The 15,295-nt window shown below is 36.5% G+C and overlaps 1 long non-coding RNA gene and 1 other non-coding gene across 2 annotated transcripts in view; both read right to left on the reverse strand.

Moving 5' to 3' along the window:
• LOC126646834 (uncharacterized) overlaps positions 1-14,899 on the reverse strand; it is a 30,115-nt gene extending 15,216 nt beyond the window's left edge. Inside the window, exon 1 of the long non-coding RNA XR_007630412.1 lies at positions 14,833-14,899. This is a non-coding gene — a long non-coding RNA (uncharacterized LOC126646834). The remainder of the gene's footprint in view (positions 1-14,832) is intronic.
• On the reverse strand, positions 14,845-14,917 carry TRNAD-AUC (transfer RNA aspartic acid (anticodon AUC)). Its single transcript has one exon. It is a non-coding gene; the product is annotated as a tRNA-Asp (tRNA).
• Between the last annotated feature and the right edge of the window lie 378 nt (positions 14,918-15,295).

Consider the following 15,295-nt stretch of genomic DNA (forward strand, 5'->3'; position numbering starts at 1 on the left):
AGTGGGGGGGAGACCCTTTAAAAAGCGGGACAGGGCCGTCCCTCTGAAGCCCTTTTGTCTGGAGGATTTGTTTTTTCCACCCACCGACAAAACAGGAGCTGCTTTCCTCGGGATACCTCGTGGAGAGCGACTGAGAGAAATCGACCCATCTTGGAGTGAGGTATTATGCCCTCAGGACATGAGGCTTCGTTATCAAAGCTACCTGACCTCAGGTTGCTCCTGTGGGAAAAAGGACCCTTTCATTGCTGGTCGCTCTTGTGTCTGCGAGTAGCTGCTGAACTGCCGGGGACAGTTCACTCTCGGACCCCCACTGGTTTGCCGCAGATTTTTTCCCCCCACCTGGGGAATTAGGACTTTGTTTTATTTCTTTTGAAAGAAATTGGTTACACCATTGTTGTTTATTCAGATTTGTTAATAAAGAGCTGTTCTTTTCCTTTTCTACACTTTCACTTGAAGCCTCTTAATTTCAAAGTTGTACTCTTGTTGAACTAAAACAGCTTGCAACAACAACAACAACAACAGGTTTGTTCTCTTCAGATGGAATTTCATGATGCTTTTATTTGTGTCATCTTCTTTACGCCCTCTGTTTAGGAATTAATAAGATTTCCTACCAACTTCCCTTTCCAGGCCAGAAAGTACCAACTCTCTAAGACTTCCCTTATGAGATATGCTCCTATTCAATAATCAGCTTCATGGCCTTTTCGGGAATTGCTCACTTGTCCTGGGGGACCCTACAAATGGATGCAGAACTCCAAACATGCAGCACTTTCCCTGCTGCCTAGAGAGGAAGGATGACTTCCCTCACACTGGTGACTTCCCTAACACTGCTGGTAATGCTCTGACAGCTCACTACTGGCTGCTTTTGTCACGACACCACTTTGCTGCCTCGTGGTCAACTTTTTGCCTGCCAGGACTCCCAATGCTTTCTTTGCAACCCTACAAAGAACAAGTCACCCCTCAGTGTTTTCTGGTGCCTGGGGTTGTTCCACCTCAGGTATAACTTACCACTTCCCCTTGTTGAATTTCATGAGTTTCCTGCTAGCCCATTTCTCCAACCTTTCATGGTCCCTCTGAATTACAGTATAAACAAATTATCTACCAACTGCTCCTCCTTGCTTTGTATTGTCCGTCTTTTCAAAAATACAAGCTAGAATGGACCAAAACTATGCAAAGAAATAAATTAATAATGCAACCATATAAATGGACAGATACTTATGGCTTCAAGTCATTCTTCAGCCATTTCTGTCAAATAAAACTGTCGCCTAAGCCAGGAAGGCAGAGATTTATTTTTTCTTGTTAAGAAATAGTCACAGTATTTAATCTATATGCAATTAAAGCTGAAGTACACATACCTGATAAGTAAATATTTTACTAGTCAAAGGAACACTGAAAGTTTCATCTCCCCACTCCCCCACTCCCTGACACCTCAATCACCCCAATTCTTTTTTCTCCTGTTTGTTATAAGACCACTAGAGGGCTATTTAAACTATGTGTTAAACATTCAGTCTCTACCATACCTGACACCAGAAATTCCAATCAAACCACAGAGAGTTTAGTAAAACCAGTTGGGAAATAGCAGAGATTTATAGCAGTAGCCCAACTAAAAAGGGGATGTAGAACAAATGCTTGCAAATGCAAACATGACAATGAAAGATTGATCAGAGGCAAATGCAAAATCAACCTAGAGATACTTGTGACAAATTATGCAAATTATCCCTTTCCTTAAAGTTATCAGTCTAAACAGTTGATGTACACATTTGCTTATTTGACATCCAGATAGATGTTTTTCCAAATTAATACAATACTTCCATGTCAAATTATCTAAATTCTACCAAGAATTACTTGCATCAGCAAATAGGATATCCAGGCTAAAACACACTTTACAAATTAAATATCAAAATCAATATCTAGCACTGCAATATTTTGGCTAGATAAAAGTCTGTGACACATACAAAGCTTCAGTGTACTCACAAAATTTGATTTCGTATGACAGCTGAGGACTTCTGTACTTCTGTATGCATAATGAAGATGAATATTAAATTTAACCCCCCAAATTAAACGATAGACACAAAATCAAGCACTAGAAGGAAAGCCTTCTTTTGTCTGAGGTTAGTAATAGACCATAAGCATTACAATAAGTCAGGAAATGAGTTTGTGTGACATTTTAAATACAGTAAGTTGGATTTCTCCACTTGTGTGAGTTCAAAAGCCAGGAGGGCACTGATTTATTTTTCCCTATTAAGAAATAGTCACACCATATAGTCTAGCTGATTTTCCATTGTACAGATAAATAGGAAAAAATATCTAATATGACAGGTTAAGGGAAGAAGGAAGATCACACTGAAGTGCAAGACCAGAGAGCACATGAGAAATGACTAGCCAAAGTCTTTGAAGCAAATGATATGAAACAGTCTGCAAAGGATAGTGTCATCCTGCTGTGGAAGTAAGCCTGATTCTGATCCATAAAACATGGTTCAGTTTTATGCTACAGTTGTTTGGTTAAGTTCAATTTATTTACAATAAAGGGAAGAAGATCAGAATCCCAATGATGTAATAAAATTACTTTGTCCTATACTTTGACCATACACTGATAAGGTACACATGCCATGAAGCTGTGCCAGCTGGATGTGTTGAAAGCAATTATTTATGTTGCACAGTTGCAGAAATCTGATTTATAGTCTGAGCAAGATTCTGATATAATAAAGCTTTTACTTTGTGGTTAATATTGAACTAGTGGTTTTAAGCACTCACATATAAAAAATTTTGCCTAACCAATGCATCATGATAAAATCAATGCTTTGTTAAAATATGTTAAAATCAGAAGAGACTTGTAATAGCTGAAAGGCTGAAATTTCACCAGCAGAACATAATGTAGACTGTATTCCTTTTTATGAAATTTAAATATCAGAATATGAAAGGTTTGCATAGTTTTTAAAAGAAGCTTCTTATGAGAGTTTTCTGCATCAATTAGTACTAGGAGCATGAGGGAAACTATAGGTAATATTTTAGAAAGGGATTTGGATAAAACTGTCAAACATAGGGCTATAGAATATCATGAAAAGGTTGAAAATGTGCCTAGCCCAAAAGGTAAACTCAAAGACAGTTGAATTCTCCACTATGATAGATAAACCTTCTCAGAATGTACAGGATTTTATGAATATGCAGAAAAGGACAAAATGAAGCTCAGGTACCTCAACTGGACAAGCAGAAAGAAACACACCAAACCCAAATGAACATTAACAATGAAAGGAAGATAAAAAGCATGATGTGAAAACCAAAAGAAAACTATTTTAAACAGTCTTCAAAATGTGGTTTTGTTTTCTTTTAAGACCAGTATGTACTCTCTGACAAAAGCAAAATAAAACATATTGGATTTCTTTTGACTTGAAGTACTGTGTTGCAGAAAGGACTTCACTTATGACAATGCAGCAGCCATTCTGAGTGCTGCTTAGTGACAGGCACTTAGGATGCTCTGCCTCCGACATGGCATCTTCTTCTGTATCACCCAGCCAAAAGTCAGAAATCCATAAATGTTTCTGAACAAACTGTACATCCTTTTTTTCACCTTTTCTCCACTTTTTTTTTCTTTAAAGCTGTGTTGTAAAATTCTCTAAAGTGTCATTGGAAATGTTTATATTTTCTAAATCAAGATTTTACACAGTCTTGTAACAAAATTTTCATACTATAGTACTGTTACACACTTGGTGTCCTCAAGAGCTAGTTTATGTGCTGTGATCTTACTCCAGCAAAAAAATTTAAAATATCTCATCATGTGAAGGATTCCACTCTAACCAGAGGGTTTGTATTTGGAATTATGATTGCCTCTAACAGATACACTGAATGTTGAGAGAAGGAGTATTAAATAAAGAAACAACAATATATTTTATACTAAATAAGCAAACAAGATGCATGTTTGTGTTTGGTCTTAAATTAGCAGTTTTAAATAATCTCAGCAATAGTACTGTTTTGGTGATGACCTAAAGATTGTTGCATAAAGATGGAATGGAGACTACATATACTTTTTTTATACAAGCAAGTTATATGGAGAAACAGAGGTAAGCTTTCAGGTGTCTTTCATAGCTTTTTCAGGTCATCACTGCAGTTAGTTTTCCAGAAAACATTAGTGCTGATGTAGCCATTCTAATAGTGGCAATTCTTTTGAATCTTAGATATTATTCAGAGGCATTTTCCTGTATTTGCTCGTGTCCAGTAAACACACAGTAGAATTCATCTATTTTTCTTCTTTGAACAAGAAGCTGGGAAATGTTTAATCAGATGTTTTATGACTTTTTAGTTCTAAGAAAAAGCTCTCCAGAAGTCCTGTATTTTTGCCACAGAGTAGGAAAAGAAACTACAGTATTTCAATTATTTTAAAAAGTTTTAGGGGGACAATCAGTTTTCCCTTTACTGTCTGAATTTACAGTGTACCTGACATGTACCTGACAAAAATAAATAGGTGTAATTGCCAGTGTTAGTTCTTCCTAAGCAGAATCTTTTTATGTGAGGATGTTGGGGCTATACCACACTATGTCTTTCTTTCATTTATGAAAGCATATGATCTTTTATTCTCTGCCCCCACTAAAGTGTACATTAGTCCTTGAATGTTTTCATGATCAAGGAAAGACTGTCTTTCTTAGTGTGACACCTGCATGCATAGTTAAGGACTTACATCTGGAAATATCTTTAAACATGGAAGGTTAGTACCATGCTACCCTACAACAAGGTAGTGTTTTTTAATTGGCTATATTCCTTTTTCAATTGGACCATGCATTGGAGGTATTTAAAGGATGTCTTGGCAGTGCTGGGTTAATGACTGGACTTGATGACCTTAGAGATCTTTTCCAATGTAATTGATTATAGGATTCTCTGCTTTGTTCTACATTTTAAAACTCACCAGAAATTGCTGAAAGTAGTAGGCCTTACAGTTTTTATATGCTCAGTAATTGCAGTTATTTAGACCCCACTGTGCCTCTGTGGCCTTGTGATATTAAGTTCCTGAATAGTAAGCAACAGGAAAAAACCTCATCCTTTTATACACACAGAGTTAACTTTTCTGCTTTCTCTACTGTGTCTGAATGAAGTCAATTCAAAGATGCAGAGGTGAACAGCCAAGTGAAAATGGAGAACATCAGTCTAGGTCAAAATACTACTCTATGCAATTCAGTTTCAAAGGACATCTATCAGCAGCCATTAAAATTCTAATATCTGAGTCTTAGACAAAATTTAAAGAAAGGAGCAAATGACCAAACATTAATCAGGTCTCTTGACAAAGGTTAAAGGAATGGAAAGTGATAATAACTCATCCTTGCTACAGTTTTCACATAATCACCTTATGGCCCATCAAGGTTACTGAGCTGTATGTCATTCTAAAGTGCATGGGTAGGGACTGAACCTTTTTTCTCTCTGCTAATAGCTATTCTTTAAGTTTTAAAAGTGTTAACTATATCTTTGTTTTTACACTTTATGCCTTGCTGTCTTAAAGCTTCCAATACAAATTAAAAAAAAAAAATCTGAGATCCTTAAACTAAACCTCACTTTTTCATAGGTTTTGTAATAGACTGGATTTACTGTTGCATCAGCTTACACTAGGCAAACCTCTTATTATAATAGCTGTTTAATAGCTTGTAGAGAAAGAACTATCAGAAAATGTAGGGAAACTACAACACATATAATTATTTATGTTTACTTATCTTAAGGGGGCAGCAGCAGCACATTGTGCACCTTGAGAGCTACATTTGTCTGCTCTGTCTGTGGACAAGATTAAGTGCAACTCTTTATTTGATAGTGGTGCTTAATGGGATCTTGGTGATGTTTGTCGTATCTGGTCTTTACAAAAACAAAGTCCAGTGTTTCAACCTGATAGTGTTCATTTTTTGACATTTGTTAGAGACATAAACAATTTAATATCGTGTTGAAGTACTGGGTATGTGTCACTGTAGTTTAACTGGACAGGTATAAGGCTGTTGCTGCCAGCAGCAGCTGCATATGCGTGTTTTCACAAGCATTACTCATCTGGAATTGCTTTCTGTAGTCATTGCTAAGGCCTAGAGGATATAATATGGAAATAATAGGAGGTAAATTTACTGTGGCACCACTCTTTAAAAACCACAAGGTTTCTGTACTTTGACATTTTGAATTCTAAATCACTTACACACAACACAGTTGACCTAATATGTTCTGAATCTCACAGTCTCCTCAAGTGTGATACCTAGTAGCCCTTTACCTATTTTCTGAAACCAGTATCTGAACAAGTTAATAGTTGTCCTTCATGTTTCCTTTATTATTGTATCTTCTTGACTCCATATCCCATCTACTGTATTAAATCACAAATATATATTTCCACCCAGATAAAAGGCTATGAATCAGTGGTATTCAGATCAAATACTGGAATGAATCTTTGAGAATAATCAATGTTTTACTAAGTGCCTTCTGAAAGCAAATGTATTTTTTTCCTTTAGGTGGCTTTGTCTGCAAAATCTTCATAAGTACTGCATAAGAGTCTCGCTGTCTAGAGAACGCCCAAGCCAGTATGTCTCTGCATGTGATGCTGAAAAAAGAAATAGCTGATAGTACAGCTAGTTTTTCTTCTTAGATAGTTTACCTCTATTCATCAACTATGCTTTGTATGCAAATAGCAAAGCTGAAGGTAACAGCTGTGGTGTCTAAAATTTACTGAGTAATCACTCAGGGATAATGTGACGTAGTGATCAACAGCAGTTACATTAGAATGGCCACTTACAGAAAAAACTGTTGAAAGGTATTTTTTCCTGCAAAGAGACTGTTAACATATTACTGTGCCTGTCAGATAAGCCATTCCCTGTGGATATAACTGACCCAGAAGGGGGTAATTTTGCTGTCTGTAAAGTTGTTGGTTTTTATGTATGAGGTTATTGTATGCAATTGCATATCACATGCTATTGTAATCATAATGTGTATGAAAACAAACTTCATCCAGTTATTATACCCTGAATAATTTTGATTTTTGCAACTATCAGAAATTTAAGACAAGAACAATGTGTAAATACTTTGGTTATCTTCTCTGCCAAGCAATGCAACCGCCCCAAAAAACCCCTATTGTGCTTTTAGCCAAAAATTAAAAATGTTAGTCACTGGTAATAAAAAGCTGCAACAGTGCAAGACAAAGAAACCAATGGTAGGAAAAAAAGATTTTCCCAAATAAGATGTCCTGGATCCCATCTTTGTCTCACCCACCTACTGAAGCTCTATAACACAATAGACAGCTTTTCTTTAATTTTAGAGAACTCTTGAGAAAGACTGTTCACCTGAGAGGTATAGTCTGCCACCTATGCAGTAAAGAGCTTTTTTAGTACTCAATGTCTGAAACAAGTTTTCAGAAGGTTCTTATCTAAGAGAACTGAACACTAAGCTATAGGAAAATACATTCAAATCAGGCTGTTAGCCCACATACTAGCAGTAGGTACATAGCATCCCTTGTTACAAGAAGCTCTGTAAGGTGAATAAATAGTAGTAATATGCATGGGTCAAAAAACTGTAAAACAAGAAAACCTGCTGAAGGTATCTCACTGTTTTGATAATAATAAAGGGGAAATTTCAAAGTTGTTCCTCTTTACACAGACATATATTTTTCTGCCTATTCTCTCTCTATACATATATAAAAGGTAAGAACAAATAAAGAAATGTAAAATCTTGACCTGAATCCTGCATTGCTACACAAGATCACAGTATGTTGCACTCTCTGGGTTAGATGAGAGAGCAAATGATGGTATGCTCTGTTTCTTTTCCACCTTTTTCTCTTTACTCCCCTATTTGCATTGTGCCTGAGCCTATCTGTGCAATCTTCCACACATGTTAATTTGTTTCATATCATCACCTCACATAGCAGTTCTTCTTGTCATAATGATATACCAGATGGGAAACATTAAATGGCATTTGACTATGACTCTCATTACAATGATTCTATATTTCCAAGAACTCTTTCTTTCAAAGATTAATCTTCTTCTAAGAAGTAGAGCTAGAGTTAAAACTATTTGGGTTCCCTTCTTTGTATTTTCTCATTATAAAGAACTTAGTTTCTTTATGGTTAAATGTAATTCTGATATACCAGGATTTGTGGTGTGAATATTAATCAGACTTCTATTCCCTGTGAACAATTTCACATGCTTGGCTGAAGTTACTCTTTGCTTGATAAAGTACCTTGCTTTAAAGACCCAGGCAATGCGAAGAATATCTCAGAAAATATTGAGTATTGGAGGCTGCACCAGTGCCCCGCTGTGGAATGAGCAGAAAGTGCTCAAGTGCTGGGACTCCTTGGTTTCTGGAGGATCATTACAGCATGTGAAACTACTTGCTTTGTATTCTGGGAGTTTTCACCTGCATGATGGAGCCCTCTAAGGGTAGCACACAGATACAGCTACATATGGAATTTATTAAAATGTTGTTGGTACCACAGAATTTTGAATTTTCCTCACAGGATTCACTGGTGAGTATCTGTTGGGTGCACATACCTGTGCACATCGACATATACCTTCAGATGACACAAGATCAATAACAGAAGTATTAGACCATTGGTCATAGTTTATGAGAGGTTAAAAGGTTGTTATTTACTGGACTAGTATATGAATGCTATGTATTTTATATCATATGTAAATTCCAGTGCACAGATAGGCACAGTATGTACCTGAATAAAGATGTGGATACACTTTAGTCAGACCACTAGATCTACTACAAATAAAAGTGCTCTTGAATCATGGCAGAGCATTGATGTCTGTCATTTTCCTTCCATGAAATCAAATTACATTATACTGTGGATTTAAAGGACTATATCTGCCTTGCAGATTGATTTTATAGTTTTAAATTTTGACAAGATTCTTTCTGGATTTCAGAATTCCTTCTCTTTCCATACAGACTTCGCAACATTGGGGCGATAACACTTTGTCTTACATCATACATTAAATTACACTGTGTGTAGGAGCAGGTAGTAAAAAGTTTTTTCATTCTTTCTTCTGATATTTTCTGCTGGTTTTAATTGTCATCTTGTTTTTTCCAAAATAAATTATTTTTAAAAGGATTGAAAAATTTATACATTAGCTCCCTCCATCCTTGTGCTAGGAAAGAATTATGACATAATGCCTATGAGATGAAGATTGCCAAGACAAAAATATATCTAAGATATGTTAAGTAATTCATCTTTTTAATTTTACTTTTTAATTTTATAAGGGACATACAGATTATGAGATTATGCACTTGCAATGAATACAGAAGAAATGTTTTGTTGTTGAACTCATGTAAGCACAGAGGTCGTAAACAACGCTTTGTGGCAATCTTAGACAGTGCTTGCAGGCCCAGTGCCTGAAAATGCTGAAAACAGGATAGTCTCTACTCTAGCTATCTAACCCAGTCTATTTACAACCCTCATATCTTTTAATAAATTTAATTCTGTGTTCTCTGATATGGGGCAAGGAACCCCCAAATCAATACATGAAAAGGTTCTTATTTTAATATAAACATGCTTTCATTGATCTTGAAAAAGATTTTCTGTCTTTGATAATGAAATAATAAAAATATAAAACTATGTTCCCTTTTAATGAAGAATCAGGCAGTTTCAGACTGATCATCCACTGCTACAGATACTGACAGTGATCAGAACACACTGCTTCAAGCATTTTTTTTATATCTTCTCAGCTCAGATGATCGCAGTGCACTGTTTGATTTATCACAGTCCACTCTACAAACAGTGTCTGACTGAGGGAAACAGGATGTCTTAGGGCTGGCCTTAGGCACTAGAAAGTGGGCAGCTACTTGAGTCAGAAGGCTCCTGAGAGCAGCAAAAGGCTTGTTCTACCAGTGCCCATGGAAACACAGAGCAATAGTTAGTGTAAAAATGTTTACCCCTGAATACCCCATCTGCTTCTGCTAGTGAGAGAGGATTCAGAATACATTAGGGACTGAGATGGAAGGGACAAAAAGATATTTAACTAACCACAGCCTTCTGTGAACTCCTTTGTCTCAGAAAAAATAGCATGTTGTTATCCTAGGGATTGTCGTCCTAGGGATTGTTGTCCTCATCCTCAGGTGAGGATTTGATTGTGCATACCCTGTTAGAGATGGCTTTCAGCTTAGAAACCTAGACATTGTATAAGTTAATTCTTCTCTTGAATTTTGAAGATGGCAAAAATACCTGCAGGACAAAGAAATATAGCAAGAGATTTTTATGGCAGAGCTGGGTACCCATTTCTAGCGCTGGGTGCACCTCTGAATCATACAGAGAGCACACTGCTGTTTGAAAACCGGCCTTTTTTGTACCCTTCGATATGAGTTGTTAAATATTCATTTACTGTCAGTTGGTTGCCTTAAAAGGTAATTTCTCTGCTTTGGAAGTGGGTGTTACCTTTTGGCTGGTTGCAATATATCTCCCCTGGGCTCCTGCCGGGTGGTCTTGCATCATCCCCATGTTGCAAGGCATAGGGGGGGTCTCTCTGTGTATCTACATGGCAGAGAGGAATACATTTTATTTATAATTTGTTCCCTGTTCCCGGCCACGAAAGATTCCCTGGTGGTAGGTCCAAACAGGACCCTTCACCTTACAGCCTCCACGGTATGCCTATAAGTTAGTAAATATACAGAATTAGTTCTTTTATTAGTACCCTCTGTTTATTTTAATTTGCTTGGAATAAAACCGATTCCTCTATTTTTCACAGACATGACAATTTAAAGCTCTCTAAAAGTAGTCCTTAAAATTTGTATCTGTAGAAGTAAAACAGGGATGGGTTTGGATTTTTTTTTTTTAATATTTTTTTTTATTTTTTTTTTTAGTTTGGGGTTTTTTTTGGAGGAGTGGCTTTGGTTTCTCCTTTAAATGCAGGTAGATAGATGGCATTTTGCTTTTATTTTAATGTGAATAATACTGTTTGAAAACAATTCCCCAAAACCAAAAACTGCCATGTCTCCAAATATAGTAGCTCTAACAGTAGCAATGTTGCAACTCCAGAAGACTACAAAATTGTTCTGAATTGTTTCTAGAAAATAGCTCCAGACACTCAAGGAACATGTGAAATGTCAGGGCGACAGAATGGGGCTGTGCAAAGAATGCACTCCCTTGAACAAAAAAAAGCCCTGCACACAGCTGATGGAAAAAATAAAGCATATGAAATTGTCCAGGAGAATGCCAAGACACCTGAGATCTTCACAGAGAAAAGATGACTTAAGAGTAAAATAAATAGTGCTCTCTTTTAGTTTAGTAGTTTTGACAGTCTATGCTATAGGCTATGACAAAGACAGTCTATGAGGGAAACCATCAACTTCAAGCAGGTCACAAAGTTAAACTGCCCACCATGCTGATTTGGCACAGTGGCATTTATCAAAGCACACAGCGTTCTCCTACATCAAACAAAGCTTTCCTGGGCATCAGGAGAAATCTGGCACTTTTTTCTTCCCAGCAGGCTCCTGGGTTTCGATGTCAGGAAGGGCATCTGCAGAAGCTGGCTAACCAAGCTGGTAAACAATGGGAAGTGCCAAGGAGAGTGATTTATCTACTTCTAACCCATTTGTAGGAGATTGGTGTCCAAATCTTTATAGTAAAAAGGTCGAGGTAATGAAATGCTTAATAATGAAGCTTTCTTGCTGAGCTTGTCTTAAAAAACCAAAATAATATAAAGATATAAATAAAAAAAATAAAAGAAAAAGAAAAAAATTAGAAAAGAAAAACAAAAAGAAGAAAAATTACAAACCCAAGTGGAGACATGTAAAAATTAAGAATGTAAAACTACAATGAATCTTAGGTTGAGTGTTTGTTTTGTTTGTTTGTTTGCTTGTTTTTTTTTTTTTCCCAAAAAAGACGGTGTTCAAATCATCCTTTTGCAAGTTCAAACTTCATAGGCTATATTTTAACATTTTTTTTTAATTCATAGAAAATAAAGGTAATAATGTGAGAAATTGTCTACTATAATTAGTTTCACTTTAAAGTAATAGCCAATACAATCACAAAATAGCAAGTGTGGTTTAATTTGGAATAGTCTGACTTCCTATTTGTTAGCAGCTTTGCAGGAACGCTCAATTTATGAGCTATGTTTTTTTCATAATTTATCACTCTGGAAGCTTGACTGTACATATTAGGTATAAATCTATGACAAAAGTTTGAAGATAAGAGCTTTCATTATATTAACAGGATGAAAGTAATATACACAAGCTTTCAGGATCTAGTTATACTATTCCTCCTCTCCTCTGATTTCCACCAGATGTTGGATTTGAGACACTTTCAATAAATTGAGAGGAACATTCTATAGTCAACATAAGAAAAACTGTAAGATCAGAGGTCCATGCAAAGTAATCTAAAGATCAACACACTCAATGGGGCAAGAGCAAGTCCAGGAGCCTTAAGACACATAAACATCAGCATATTAAGACTCTGCTGTTCACTCAGATAAAATCCATATCCCAGTAGAGTAGTTCCTGTTTCTAGACAGTTCACAAAGTGCTCTGATATCGTCCTCTACTTCCACACAAACTCTGTGCAAACAAGCATAGTCTTTTGTCTTTGTGGAATGTACATTTGTGGAATGTACAGTGGCCCTCCACAGAAAAAAAATGTTGAAATGTATCTTAGAAGGTCAAAAAGGTTGGCAGTTGTAGTTTCAGTAATGACAAACACACATTTTTTTGCTTTTTGAGCAGATGGAAGCAAAACTATGCATGCTTGGAGAGAAGTGAACTTCTGTTTTCCTGCCTACCATCTCAGAAAGAGTGAAAAGGCACTCTGTATGTCTGATAGTAAAGTCATACTGGACTAATAACAGAGAGAGTCATCTCCAGGACATATACGGATTATATTTCAATTCACAAAACAGGAAGAAATTATCATAATTTTTGCCTGTAAAATAATTAGTAGTCAGAGACAGAGAACATAGCTCAGCATCTGACCCATCAGGTGACTGAGTGGATGTTTTAGAAATATTGATTTAACGACCCAGTAATTTCATTTCATTCATTCCAATATTTTTCCTACTGTCAGTAATTTTGCTAATATGCTACCTATAATGAGTGTAATTTAAGAAAAAGTTACTACTTATAATTTAAAACTACACAGTCTTCATAATACCATGCATGGGATAATAGAAAAGGAAGAAAATAACTTATCGGAAAAGCAAAAGGATTCAATTAGGTAAACTAACATTAGGTGTTTAAATTATATTTGTCTTAAACAAAATCAACATCAAAACAGAAGTTCTGGCAAAAGTTTTGCATTTTGGAAAGCTGTGCCATGCATTACAAAAAAATTCAGCCCTAGTTGCAGAATTCTTTAGAGAAGTTGTATATCTATTAATATAAAACAAGTATCTATCAGTTTTGGATCATTACCATAGCAAGAAAAAATATGTACTTAAGTATTTAATTATCAGAAGTATTATGCTAGAGGGAGAGAGGAGACCAGGAGGTTACATATTCTAAAAAGAAAGTCTTTCATAATGAAGCTATGGTTACCAGACCCATTGCCTCAAGAGGCACATCAGATCTGTTGTCCATGTGCTTCACAGGTGGTTTGCAGATGTGCAAGAGAGTTGATCTACTTGGAATAGATAAACTACTGTGCAAGTGCAGAAATCATTCTACATAGTCTGTGTAGGTGTGTGGTAGCACTTCCAAGGAACTTGGAGCCTGTGGAGCTTATGATACAGACCATCTGTTTATCAGATACAGATCCAATATATAAGTCCTCCCAAGAGGTCCACAGCTTCTCAAACTCACTTCGCTTGTACTGCTTACTGTAAGTGCAAATGTTTCCAGATACTGGTTCAAAAAGAAATTAAAAAAGAAATTAAAAATTGCAGATGAAACCAATCCTTTACAAAACTAGCATGTGCAGACAACTTAAATGATAAGTGTGAGAAATAATAAAGATCTTCTACTTCATCATATCAAGGGAGGTTGGCCTCCTGATATGATCTATCTTTCTCTATTACGCTCTCATTGTCAATAACAAAGTAGATAACTTGACTTTAAATGGTAAAAAAATCCATTTATATACTTAAGATATTTTACGCTACTCTCTGTATGGTTTTGGGGGCTTTCTGAAGATATTAAAGATGGTACTGAAACAATATGTACAGTTTCACTCACTTCTAAAGAGTGCATTTACAGAAATGACTTAGATATTTAGGAAATGATAGAAGTTACATATCTAAGACTCTAATTTAGGCTGATATGTTTGTTGCTTATTGAAGTTTCTGAGTAGGTATTTTTGATAGCAAACTATCTCACAAAAATAATAACTGGCCTCACCTCAAGACATTTTAATTCACCCTCTTGCCAGGTGAATTGAAGGCATTCAATCTGGCAGGAATTGCAGAAAATACAAAAAGTATTTATACATATACACTTAGTGTTTATATATATGGACTTAGATGTGTGAGAATTGTTCTAGATACTTTTCCCCCTTAGTCTAGATTTTAATTTGTGATATCTGACATTACATTTGAGTTAAACTTTTTCACAGGTGGCCAGAACCTGTGTGCCTTTAATTTTGCAGGCTTCTCATTTAAGCTCAGGGTCTGTAATTTGCAAGAGGGTCTGAGTGCTTGCAGCAGCTGATGCCAGTAATACAACGCTCTGATGATATAAGATACTATAATAATAAAATAATAAATAATAATGGCCAGTCTTCGCGAGCGAAGATCCGGGGAAGGTCTTTCCACCTTCCAGCCTGCGCATTGGATTTTTTAGGTGAGACACAGTGTGCGCGGAACTGAGCCCACCCTTTAATCCTAAGGTTCATCTGCCGGGGCCAAGCGAGCTTGGACGGTGGCAGCGAGGTCCTTAGGACGTAGGTGGGTTGCCTTTAAGGCTAACGAGCCCCACCTGCCCGGGAGTTGCCCTGACCGGGAATCGAACCCGGGTCTCCGCGGTGATAGCGCGGCGCCTTTACCACTAGACCACCAGGGGCTCCAAGATACTATAAAGATAGTGTGAAGTGTCCAAAAGTTATCCTTTTTGCTAAGTCAAATTACGCCACTAACAGCTGTGTAGATGTACCAATATGATAATAGGTCTAACCACCATGGAAGCTGGTCCTGTACATCCCAGAATGTCTTGCAGCAATAGTTCATGGAAAACAGGCAAGCCAGTGGAGACTTTTCAACAGAAAGAATTAACAAGACAAAGCACTATGGGATATGAATATATCCCAGCTGCAGGCTTCCTAAATTGAGCAGTGTAAAAACGTCATATTTGAGCCTGTGATTGCTCCTAGGCTGAACAATGTAAATGTAGTCTGCATGTAAAAGAGGAAGTATGTCAGGAGTTGTGAAGATAAATTAATTAA

This window comes from Myiozetetes cayanensis, unplaced genomic scaffold (genome assembly GCF_022539395.1).
Source record: "Myiozetetes cayanensis isolate MyiCay16 unplaced genomic scaffold, myiCay2020 scf4, whole genome shotgun sequence".
NCBI classification, from domain to species: domain Eukaryota; kingdom Metazoa; phylum Chordata; class Aves; order Passeriformes; family Tyrannidae; genus Myiozetetes; species Myiozetetes cayanensis.